General features: G+C 40.5%; 1 pseudogene; it reads left to right on the plus strand.

Moving 5' to 3' along the window:
* Nucleotides 1-274: 274 nt before the first annotated feature.
* Nucleotides 275-5,636, plus strand: Eef1g-ps15 (eukaryotic translation elongation factor 1 gamma, pseudogene 15; annotated as a pseudogene).
* Nucleotides 5,637-11,375: the final 5,739 nt, after the last annotated feature.

An 11,375-nucleotide genomic window follows, 5' to 3' on the forward strand; every position in this document is an offset into this window, starting at 1 on the left:
ACATAGAGCTGGACTTCCAATCCCAGCCAGGGAATGGGGAGAAGGAGAGAGAGAAACGGAGAATTTGCCACAAGAAGAGGGTCCAGGAACCACCATGGGAACAAACCTGGAGCAGAGTGCGCCAGACCAATAGCAAAATTCAAGGATCTCAAGGATTTTGGCTGGGATATAGACAGATTAGATTAGGGGAATAGATTAATAACTGCTCAGCTACTGTGCCATAAAGCCCATTAAACAAATCTTGTAGTCTGCATCTCATTTAGGATAGAGAAAGGATTAGCACTCTTAAAACTGCAGTAGGGCCCTTGTAGCTCACTTTATGGTAGAATTGACAGCCCCATCCCCTTTCTCTGTGGAATCATCATGGTGGCTGGGACTCTGTACACATACCTTGAAAACTGGAGGGCCTTCAAGGCCCTCATTCTTGCTCAGTACAGTGGGGCTCAGACCTGCATGCTCTCCACAACATCCCCCTTCTACTTTGGTCAAACCAACCTCACTCCTGAATTTCTCCTAAAATTTTCTGCAGGAAATTTTCCAGCATTTGAGGGTGATGATGGATTCTGTGTGTTTGAGAGCAAAGCCATCACCTATTATGTAAGCAACGAGGAGCTGCAGGGAAGAAATCCAGAGGTGGCAGCTCAGGTGATGCAGTGGGTGAGCTTTGTTGATAATGACATCATTCCTTCAGCTAGCACCTCAGTGTTCCCCACCTTGTGCATTATGTACCACAACACCAGGATACTGAAAATGCAAAAGAGGAGGTGAAGTGAATCCTGGTGCTGCTGGACACTCACTTGAAGACAGGGACTTTTCTAGTGAGTAAGCGAGTGATACTGGCTGATATCACAGTTGTCTGTACCCTGTTGTGGTTCTAAAAATAGGTCTTGGAGACTTCTCTTCACCAGGTCTTCCCCAGTACCAACTGATAGTTCCTTACCTGCATGAACCAGCCCCAGTTCAGGGCCATCTTAGGGGAGATAAAACTTAGTGAGAAGTTTGATGCTAAGAAGTTTGCAGAGAGCCAGCCTTAAAAGGATAACCCAAGGAAAGAAAAGGGTTCATGAGTAGAGAAACAGAAGCCCCAGGCTGAGCAGAAAGAGGAAGAAAGGCAGCTATCCCAGAGTCTGAAGAAGAGATGGATGGGTGTGAGCAGGCATTGGCTGCTGAGCCTAAGGCCAAGGACCCTTTCATTCATCTGCCCAAGAGAACCTTTGTGTTGGGTAAGTTTAAGCGTAAGCACTCCAGTGAGGACACCCTCTTGGGGGTGCTGCTATAGTTTTAGGAACACTTTGATAAGGATGGCTGGTCCCTGTAGTATGCTGAAGAGCTTACCCAGACCTTAATGAGTTGTAACTTTATCACTGAAATATTCCAGCAATTGGACAAACTCAGGAAGAGTGCCTTTGCTAGAGTTATCCACTTTGGAACAAACAGCAGCAGCTCCATTTCTGATGTTTGGGTCTTCTGAGGCCACGAGCTTGTCTTTCCGGTAAGGAAGGTGCTGGGGATAGTGGCCAATAATATCAGACACTAGGAGTCTTGAACTGTGGCCAATGGGTATGAAGAATTCTGGATTTAACATAGGAAGCATGTTCACATCAGTGTAACTCCTGGCATCCACTGTCATATTCGGAGCTAAAATTTGAAGAAATGGCATCTCGATGTTCAGTATCTAATCCCATGCCTCTGTGCTGTTTTGTTTTGGGTTTCTTTTCCTTTTCTTTTTTCTTTTGGATTTTTTAATTTGCATTTCAAATGTTATCCCCTTTCCTGGTTTCGAGTCCATAAGCTCCCTTTCCCACCCCTTCCCACCCAGAAATTCTCCTACACTGGGTGGGGGTGGTTGTCCAGCCTTGACAGGACCAAGGGCTTCTCCTCCCATTGGTGTCCAACAATGCACCATACATATGCAGCTAGAGTCATGGGACTGACCATGTGTACTCTTTGGGTAGGTTAGTCCCTGGGAGCTATGGTTGGTTGGTGTATTGTTGTTCTTATGGGGTTGCAAGCCCCTTCAGTTCCTTCAAACCTTTCTCTAACTACTCCATGGGGACCCTGTTCTCGGTTCAGTGGTTTGCTACAAGTATTCACCTCTGTATTTGTCATGCTCTGGCTGAGCTGCTATGGAGACAGCTATATTAGGTTCCTGTCAGCTTGCAAGTCTTCCCTTCATGAATACTGTCTAGGTTTGGTGGCTCTCTTTCTCTATATATGGGCTGGATCACCAGGTGCGGCAGGGTCTGAATGGGTATTCCTCAGTCTCTGCTCCAAATTTTGTCTCCATATCGCCTATGAATATTTTTATTCCCCTGTTTAAGGACTGAAGCATGTGAACTTCAGTTGTTCTTCTTGAGCTTCACGTGATCTGGGTAATTCGAGCTTTTGGGCTAAAATCCACTTATTAGTGAGTACATACCATGTGTGTTTTTTGTGATTGGGTTACATCACTCAGGATGACACTTTCTAGTTCCATCCATTTGCCTATGAATTTCATGAAGTCATTATTTTTGATAGCTGAGCAGTACTCCATTGCGTTGATGTACAATTTCTGTATCCATTCCTCTGTCAAAGGGCATCTTGGTGCTTTCCAGCTTCTGGCTATTATAAATAAGGCTGCTGTGAACATGTGTCTTTGTTGTATGTTGAAGCATCATTTGGGTAGATGCCCAGGAGTGGTATAGCTGGATCCTCAGGTAGTACCAATTTTCTGAGGAATCTCTAGACTAATTTCCAGAGTGATTGTACCAGCTTGTAATCCCACGAACAATGAGGAGTATTGCTCTTTCTCCACATCCTCACCAGCATCTGTTGTCACCTGAGTTTTCGATTTTAGCCATTCTGACTGGTGTGAGGTAGAATCTCAGGGTTGTTTTGATTTACATTTCCCCGATGATGAAGGATATTGAACATTTCTTTAGGTGCTTCTTGGCCATTCAATATGCCTCAGCTGAGAATTTTCCCATTTTTAATAGGATTATTTGACTCTCTGAGTAAAGATCTTTTCCCAATCTGTTGGTTGCCATTTTGACCTAATGACAGTGTCCTTTGCCTCACAGAAACTTTGCAATTTTATGAGGTCTCATTTGTTGATTTTTGATCTTAGAGCACAAGCCATTGGTGTTCTGTTTTAGAAAATTTCCGCAGTGCTCATGTGTTCGAGGGTTTTCCCCACTTTTTCATCTATTAGTTTGAGTGTATCTGGTTTGATGTGAAGGTCTTTGATCTGGGTGGACTTAAGGTTTGTACAGGGTGTTAAGAATGGGTTGATTTGCATTCTTCTACATACTGACCTCCAGTTGAACCAGCACCATTTGTTGAAAATGCTATCTCTTTTCAACTAGATGGTTTTGGCTCCTTTGTCAAAGATCAAGTGACCTTGGTGTGTGGGTTCATTTCTGGGTCTTCAATTCTATTCCACTGATTTACCTGTCTTTGTACCAAACAGTTTTATCACTATTGCTCCATTATACAGCTTGAGGTTAGGGATAGAGATTCCCCCTGAAGTTCTTTTATTGTTGAGTATAGTTTTCGCTCCCCTGGGTTTTTTCATATCCCAGATGAATTTGCAAATTGCTCTTTCTAATGCTGTGAAGAATTGAGTTGGAATTTTGATGGGGATTGCATTGAATTTGTAGATTGCTTTTGACAAAATGGCCATTTTTACTAAATGGCCATTAATCCTGCCAATCCATAGCGTGGGAGATCTTTCCATCTTCTGATATCTTCAATTTCCTTCTTCAAAGACTTGAAGTTCTCGTGCTATAGATCTTTCACTTGCTTAGTAAGAGTCACACTGAGGTATTTTATGTTATTTGGGACTATTGTGAAGGGTATCTTTTTCCCTAATTTCTTTCTCAGCCTGTTTATCCTTTGAGTAGAGGAAGGCTACTGCTTGTTTGAGTTAATTTTATACTCAGCCACTTTGCTGAAGGTGTTTATCAGGCTGAGTAGTTCTCTGGTGGGACTTTTGGGATCACTTAAGTAAACTATCATATCATCTGCAAATAGTGATATTTTGACTTCTTCCTTTCCAATTTGTATCCCTTTGACCTCCTTTTGTTGTCTGATTGCTCTGGCTAGAACTTCAAGAACTATATTGAATAAGTAGGGAGAGAGTGGGCAGCCTTGTCTAGTCCCTGAGTTTAGTGAGATTGCTTCAAGTTTCTCTCCATTTAGTTTGATATTGGCTACTGGTTTGTTGTATATTTCTTTTACTATGTTAAGGTATGGCCCTTGAATTCCTGATCTTTCCAAGACTTTTAACATGAAGGAGTGTTGAATTTGTCAAATGCTTTCTCAGCATCTAATGAGATGATCATGTGGTTTTTTTTCCTTTGAGTTTGATTACGTAGTGGAGTAGGTTTGATGGATTTCAGTATATTGAGCCAGCCCTGCATCTCTGGAATGAAGTCTACTTGATCATGATGGATGATCATTTTGATGTGTTCTTGGGTTTGGTTTGGGAGAATTTTATTGTGTATTTTTGTGTTGATATTCATAAGGGAAATTGGTCTGAAGTTCTCTTTGTTGGGTCTTTGTGTGGTTTATATATGAGCGTAATTTTGGCTTCATACAAGGAATTGAGTAGTGTTTCTTGTCTTGCTGTCTCTGACAGTGGCTTGACCCTTCTGTAAGCTTGTGTGTCAGCAATCCTGTAGAACTGTTTTCTTATAGCTGGATCTGGGTACAGAGAGCTGTGGGACCAATTCAGCTCTGGGCACATGCAGAAACCAGAAGAGTTCTACCCCAGACTACTCCTGTGTTTGTGTGTCCTGAGGCCTCCAGGAGGTTCACTCAGAACAGATGAGTTGGTCTTACCTCTGCTCTCAAGTCTGTCAATGCTCTGGTGATTGGCTTTCAGCTCTGGGCAGAGGCAGAAACCAGATGGGTCTTGCCCCTGACGGCTCCTAGCTTCCTCTACCCAGAGAGCACTTTGTGGGGTCCTCTTGGGCCAGAAACGTGAGCAGAAGTGGAGATCTCCCCTCAGCTCTCAGGAATGTCTGCACTTCTGAGAGTCCAGCTCTCTACCCCACAGGATTTTTAGTACAGAGACCTGTGGGACAGGTTCAGCTTCAGATGCAGGCAGAAACCTGAAGGGTCCTTGTCCCAGTCTGCTCCTGGGTTTGTGTGTTTTGAGGCTTGCAGGCTGGGTGCTCAGAGCAGAGGAGGTGGTCTTACCTCTGCTCTCAGGTGTGTCAGCACTCTTGGTGACTGGCCAAAGGCAGAAACTGTTTTTGTTTGTTTGTTTTGTTTTGTTTTATCCCCAGCTAAGTCCAGATCGGCAGGTGGCCGATGAGTTGTACATATGGCAGAAACTGGATCCTGGTATCCAGGAGACCCAGATCCTGGTTTGAGAGTACTTTTCTTGGGAGGGGGCCTTCCAGAACATGGGAAAAGCCATCAATCAAGGCAAGATCTTCAAGTGAACATGTCTTGTTAGGCACCTAGCTGCCTGCATCTACTCTTCAAGGAAGATGTGGGTCATTAAAGGTAACTGAACATTGAAAAAAAACTGCAACAGCACATATTCTTCTTGTCCTTTCACTTTTCTCCCTCTGTTTCTTGCTTACGGTTAATGATGTGATTTTGCCGGTTCCTGATCCTGCCTTCGGTACCTGTGTTTCCTGACCCGCCTCCTGATAAATTCTCAGCTCCTGAAACTGTAAACCAAAAATAAGTCTTTCTTCATTAATTTGTTTGGGTAATGGTATTTTTCATAACAGAGAAGTAACTAATACATATGCCTATTCTTGGTGCCTGCATCTACCAGGACCTGAACATAAGCAAACACCAAATCCTTATATTTATACGTATTACATATATGGATCTATGCCCATATTTGATTCATTTTTTTCAGTTGTACCCTACAATTTCTACAGTGGTATCCCTAAACACATAGGACATTCAGATCGACTCTAGCATGTTCTAAGCTCCCTCTAAAATGTACTTGATCATATCTGTTTAGCCAGCATCTTTTCTTGATGCTGTTATATTTAGTATCTCCTAGCAAGCTACTACTTCTGTTGTTAATTCTACCTCAGCCATACTGGCTTCCTGTTTGAAAGCTTCCTGCCCCCCTAAAATGCCAGGAATGCCTCCAGTGTAGGAATTTTTCCTTAACACTTCTCATTGTATGGATGACCCTTGCCTGATCTTCCCAAGGTTTGGTTCTCTCCTTTAACCCAATCTCTGCTTCAATACTATGTCTCCCAAGAGGCCTTCCCTATACTAACCACACTTCCTCTAAGAGACCCAATTATGAAATCCTCTCCTCTCCTACTGGGCAATACTCCCTTCATGCTATTATCACTAACTGACTTTTTTTCCAACCCAAAGTGAAATCAATAAAGAAAAAGAAGTGAAATATAAGTTCAAAACAGAGTGATGTTGATAAGTTTTCACAGTGCTAGTCAGGCCAGTTTAGAACTTAGAGTAGATCTGCTTGTGCTAGGTAATTACTGGGTCTTTTGGAGATTCAGAGGACATTGCCTGTCTGTGCATCACCACTGAAAGGATCAGAACAGCCAAGGATCATACAGCCAAGATGGCTATTATAGTGACGTCTGAAATACAAGGAATGTGGATTGTTGACCATATCCCAAAGGTAAGGGCTAACACCAAAAGCCAGGTCCTATTTAAAAATATCCAGCCCAAATAGGACTTAAATTTCTTTTCCATACTACCTAGGTCATGTTGGTAAATCTCGAGGGATCAGGAGTAATGAACTCTTCCATGCCCCTGACATTCTTCTCAGAACCTGTATACAAAATAGAAACATAAAACATAAAAAGTTCACATGCTTTGACATATTGATTTTACTCACAGGTAAAAGTTGTACTTATAAGTATCTGTTTAGATAAGGAAAAATATATGCATATGAATGTCAAAGATTGGAAAATGTCTACCAATAAAAGATTGGCTAAATACATTGCGGTATATAAAATAATAAAATTTGCTACAGCAACTGAGAACTATGTAGATTTATACTTAGTATAGAAACATGGGCATGATTTAATACATAAAGTAGATAACTACATTTTTGAAGTACATGCTTCCATAAAACGGGTACATAAAACATGCATATGTATACAGACATAGTTATTTGTGTAGAAATACAGAATAAAAAATCTAAAAGAATATTGCTTTGGATGTTAATAGCTTGCATATTTTTCTCTTTTCATTTTCTTTGTTTTGTGGATATTTTTATAATAATAGGATGATATTTTAAGGATGAGAATAGATAGAAAGTTCAGAATTCATGGAATGGTTCCTCGCCAAAGCAAGATGCCATTTTACAGAAGAAAACACTAAGTCCCAGAAGAGAACCTGGTATGAGAGATGCAGAATAAGGATTTTTTCTCCAACTTCATCAGCCCTGTGGGAGCTTAATGAGTACGTTGATTGATGCGGCTGGCTGGAATTGATGTGGAGGAGCCTTAGGGTGACCTAACCTCACTGCTGAATCAGGACAGACAGCTCACAGCAGGAGCAGAAGAAGTTCAATTCCCCCCTCTGCACCAATTACACAAGTCCCTGCTTTCCATCGATTTGGACATATCCCTGATCACCAAGCAGCTGATAGAAATTGCCCGCAGATTTTCCTCTGTGGGAATATAATAAGTTACACCCTCACACCCACTGTCTAATTTCCAGTGTTCATTGAGGGAAACATTCATCTTAAAACTCATTTTATTTAGACATTCTGAATTATTTATATAAAATATACTTGGAAAGAGGAGCCAGAGCTGCAATTAACAATAAAAATCTTCTAGAGATAAGTGTTATCATTCTAATATCATTAGAGTTGGCCGCGTTATGTCAAGTACTGTGGAGAAAATATACTGATGAACAATGTAAAAATTATCTTTTAAGAAATTCAGGATTCTCAGATGCTAGTTGTATGTTCACTGGACTTGCAAATCACTTTCTCATCTTTGGATGATAGGGTGGGGAAAGCAAGGTGGGTGGAGAAGGAAAGTGAGACTATGGATGTCTCTTAATTGTTAAAATGCCATTAACAATTTAAATCTAAAATAGACCAGAATTCACACACCTTTGTTCATCTTTCCAGCCCAGTGGCTCACCAAGTTAGGAGAGCAGTCAGTCCAGTCCTCTGTTGTCTTAGCCAAGAACAGAATGTCCCACAACCCTGTGTGTTCTTTTATCAAAGAATCAGCAGAGACATACACATGCCATCACCACTCCTTCAGCCAAACAGGACATCAGCTCATGGTAAGGCAAAGGGAAAGATCGTGGGCAGAAAGAAAGCTCGCCATTTTCCTTGCCAACAATTTATTGCCTGCAAAACTATTACTTGGAGAGGGAAAGTTTTATATTTAATAGGTAAATCAGAGCCAACCCAGGCGGTATGTGACAGGAGACATTTAATTTCCCCCTCAGTGGGACATCTTATTCAATAGACGGTGGCGTAGCTATGCTTTACCTGCTGCCTTCTGCAAGAAAGTGGTGTGAACTCAAAATTGATTGCATTAGTATCCAGAGCTCTGAATTCTGCTGTTCTGAGTTTGTTTTCTTTTTCCTACTTTCTTCCTTTCTTTCTCTCTTTCTTTCTTTCTTTCTTTCTTTCCTTCTTTCTTTCCTTCCTTCCTTCTTTCTTTCTTTCTTTATTTTTAAAACCTGCAGAACAAGCTATCACCTTAGTGGTGTGACTTAAATGTTCAGCCCTTTGCCTCTCAGGGTATTATCTAACTAGCACAAAATATTACAGTGCAAAATTGTTGGATTAAAAATACAATCTAAATGCTTTGCTCTGTGAAGATCATTTAAAATTGTTCCATGCATCTAAGTGTCTTGAAAATATGTGGCCCTGATTTACACAGAAATGCAAATACACATGACAGCTGAATGCAAGGTATTCCAATTGCCTGGCAAATGTCCTTCCTACATACTTTATAATGTAGTTCTTTAATCTTTCATAAGAATATAATTACATAATCATGCTGCAGAAAGATTCTTGGAAATGTAGACAAAAACCTAAATCCTAGTTTGAGCTCCAATTCTAAATAGCTATGTAATCTACCAAGTGCATCCGATTCCTCTAAATAACCATAGCTCTGGACAATGCATTCTATCATTTTTCTCCTTTTAAAAAGTTAAATTTTTTAGAAGTGGTGTGATTATTTGAGTGACAGTAGGATAGGACTATGAAGACTGCAATGCTTTCCTTTTCCCTCCTTCTCTCCTCTTTCCTTTCCCCTTCATTTCTTTATTCTTCCTTCTCTTTCCCTTCCTCCTCTCCTTTTGAATAGATACAGAGCATATTTGGTAAAACAAAGCAGAACATATTATTTATATATAATATATAATATAAATATAAATATACGAGCACACACATATATATATACATATACATATACACATACACATACATATACACATACATATACATATATGATTCCCTTTCCATTGCCTGGGAAGTGGTAAGGCTGCCCTGGCCTTCAGGCCCTGATTCTGAGGGCAAGAGTTACAATGAGGCAGAAGGACGAAAGGGAGGGAGGGAGACAAGCAAAAGGAAAAGAAACCTCAGCCTCAGTGTGTCCTGTGGCTCAGATGCTGTCTGAGTGATACTCTACCAGATGTTACTCTTAGCCTGTGGCAACAAATGCCATACCTGCTGTACTTTCCCTGGCAATACATTCTCTTCAACAAACTTTTCTACACTGTGATACCTATTTGTGACAGCAAATTTCAATTTGATAGAATCTAGAATGAACTAAAATGCAGGCCACTGGGCACTCACTCCTGAGAGATTTTTTTTTTTGATCAGATTATTTGAAGCAAGAAGACTCTTCCTAAATGTGGGTATCACCTTCTGGTGGCAGCCCACCTAAAAGACGAGGAAGAAGCACACTTTGTGTTTTGCCTACTTGTCCTCACTTTCATGGGCAAATTCATCCATCCTGCTGTTGCATTCCTTCACCAATATTAGAACCAACTTCTTTGAGCTTTTAACCCAGATGGAAGACCAGCAGCTCACCAATGATTCCCCAGTCCTTCATTTCTACATTAGAAGTGATGCGCTGTCTGGTCTCAGGGCCTGAGCAGCTATCAGGTTCTGGAAGAGTCTCAGCCTCTTCAATGTGAGGCAGTCATTTGTTGGACTGCATCCTGTTAGCCCATCTAATAAATCACACCACACACACACACACACACACACACACACACACCACACACCACAAATAAACACACACCACACACACCACACACCACAAATAAACACACACCACACACACATACACACACACACACAGAGACACACACACACCACAAATAAACACCACACACACACACAGAGACACACACACACCACAAATAAACACCACACACACACACACACACACACACACCACATAATACATAACACATAACACATAAATACATCTACTCGACCAGTTCTGTTCCTTCAGAGAACCATGACTAATAGAGTATTGGTTTGGGGTATTCTTTATTAAAATATCAATAGATTAAGTATTAGATATGAAAATACTCAATAACCAATTGAGTATAATGAAGCAGACAACTATTCACATTTACCTTCCTTTCTTTGTGTACTTTCATCAACAAGATGTTTTCATCTAATAAAATTCAAGTGAATTGGAACTTTAAAAATTATAGTAATTTTCTGTAAGGTTGGCCATGATTGTGCATGCCTTCAACCCCAGAACTTAGGAGGCAGAGGCAGGCAAATCTCTGTGAGTTTAAGGTCATCCTAGTCTATATATGGTGAATTTCAGATAAGCTGGGGCTACATAATAAGATTCTGTCTAAAAAAATAATTATGTACAAACCTCTCTACTTGTAAATATTCCTGTATTGTCTAAGAATAAAGAAGAACATTTCCCCACTACCACCTAAATGCTAACCTAAGTGGTTCTAGATGTGAAAATTAAATTATTAAAACACAGAGTAAATTCCAGCTGTGCTTCAGCTCAATATTGATAGGAACTACAAATTTCCTATAATCTAGAGTTTCCATTATTTTCTTTGTTTAAACTGTGCTAGAAAAATTAATAATTAAACAATCTGCAGGATAAATTCATGGCTGTGCTTACAAAGTCATAAAGTGGTATGTCAGTTTGCTGAGACTAACACCATTACAAAACATTATCTCTCTGTAAACGACCATCCATTACATCCATAGAAATAGTATTCTGAAGAAATCAACACCGGATTCTAAAACTGCTTAATTATTTAAGAAAACTCCTTTATTGGGGTGCTTCAAAACCTTAAACCACCATGAAAATGAGTTCTATTTTAGCCTCAGAGAACTCTCAGTGTTTGTTCAGAAACCTTTTTTTAGCTGTTTGCTATATGCCTGCAGCTATGCAGCTGAGCAGCTCCTGTCCACATGT

This window comes from Rattus norvegicus, chromosome 4 (assembly GCF_036323735.1).
Source record: "Rattus norvegicus strain BN/NHsdMcwi chromosome 4, GRCr8, whole genome shotgun sequence".
Classification (NCBI taxonomy): Eukaryota; Metazoa; Chordata; class Mammalia; order Rodentia; family Muridae; genus Rattus; species Rattus norvegicus.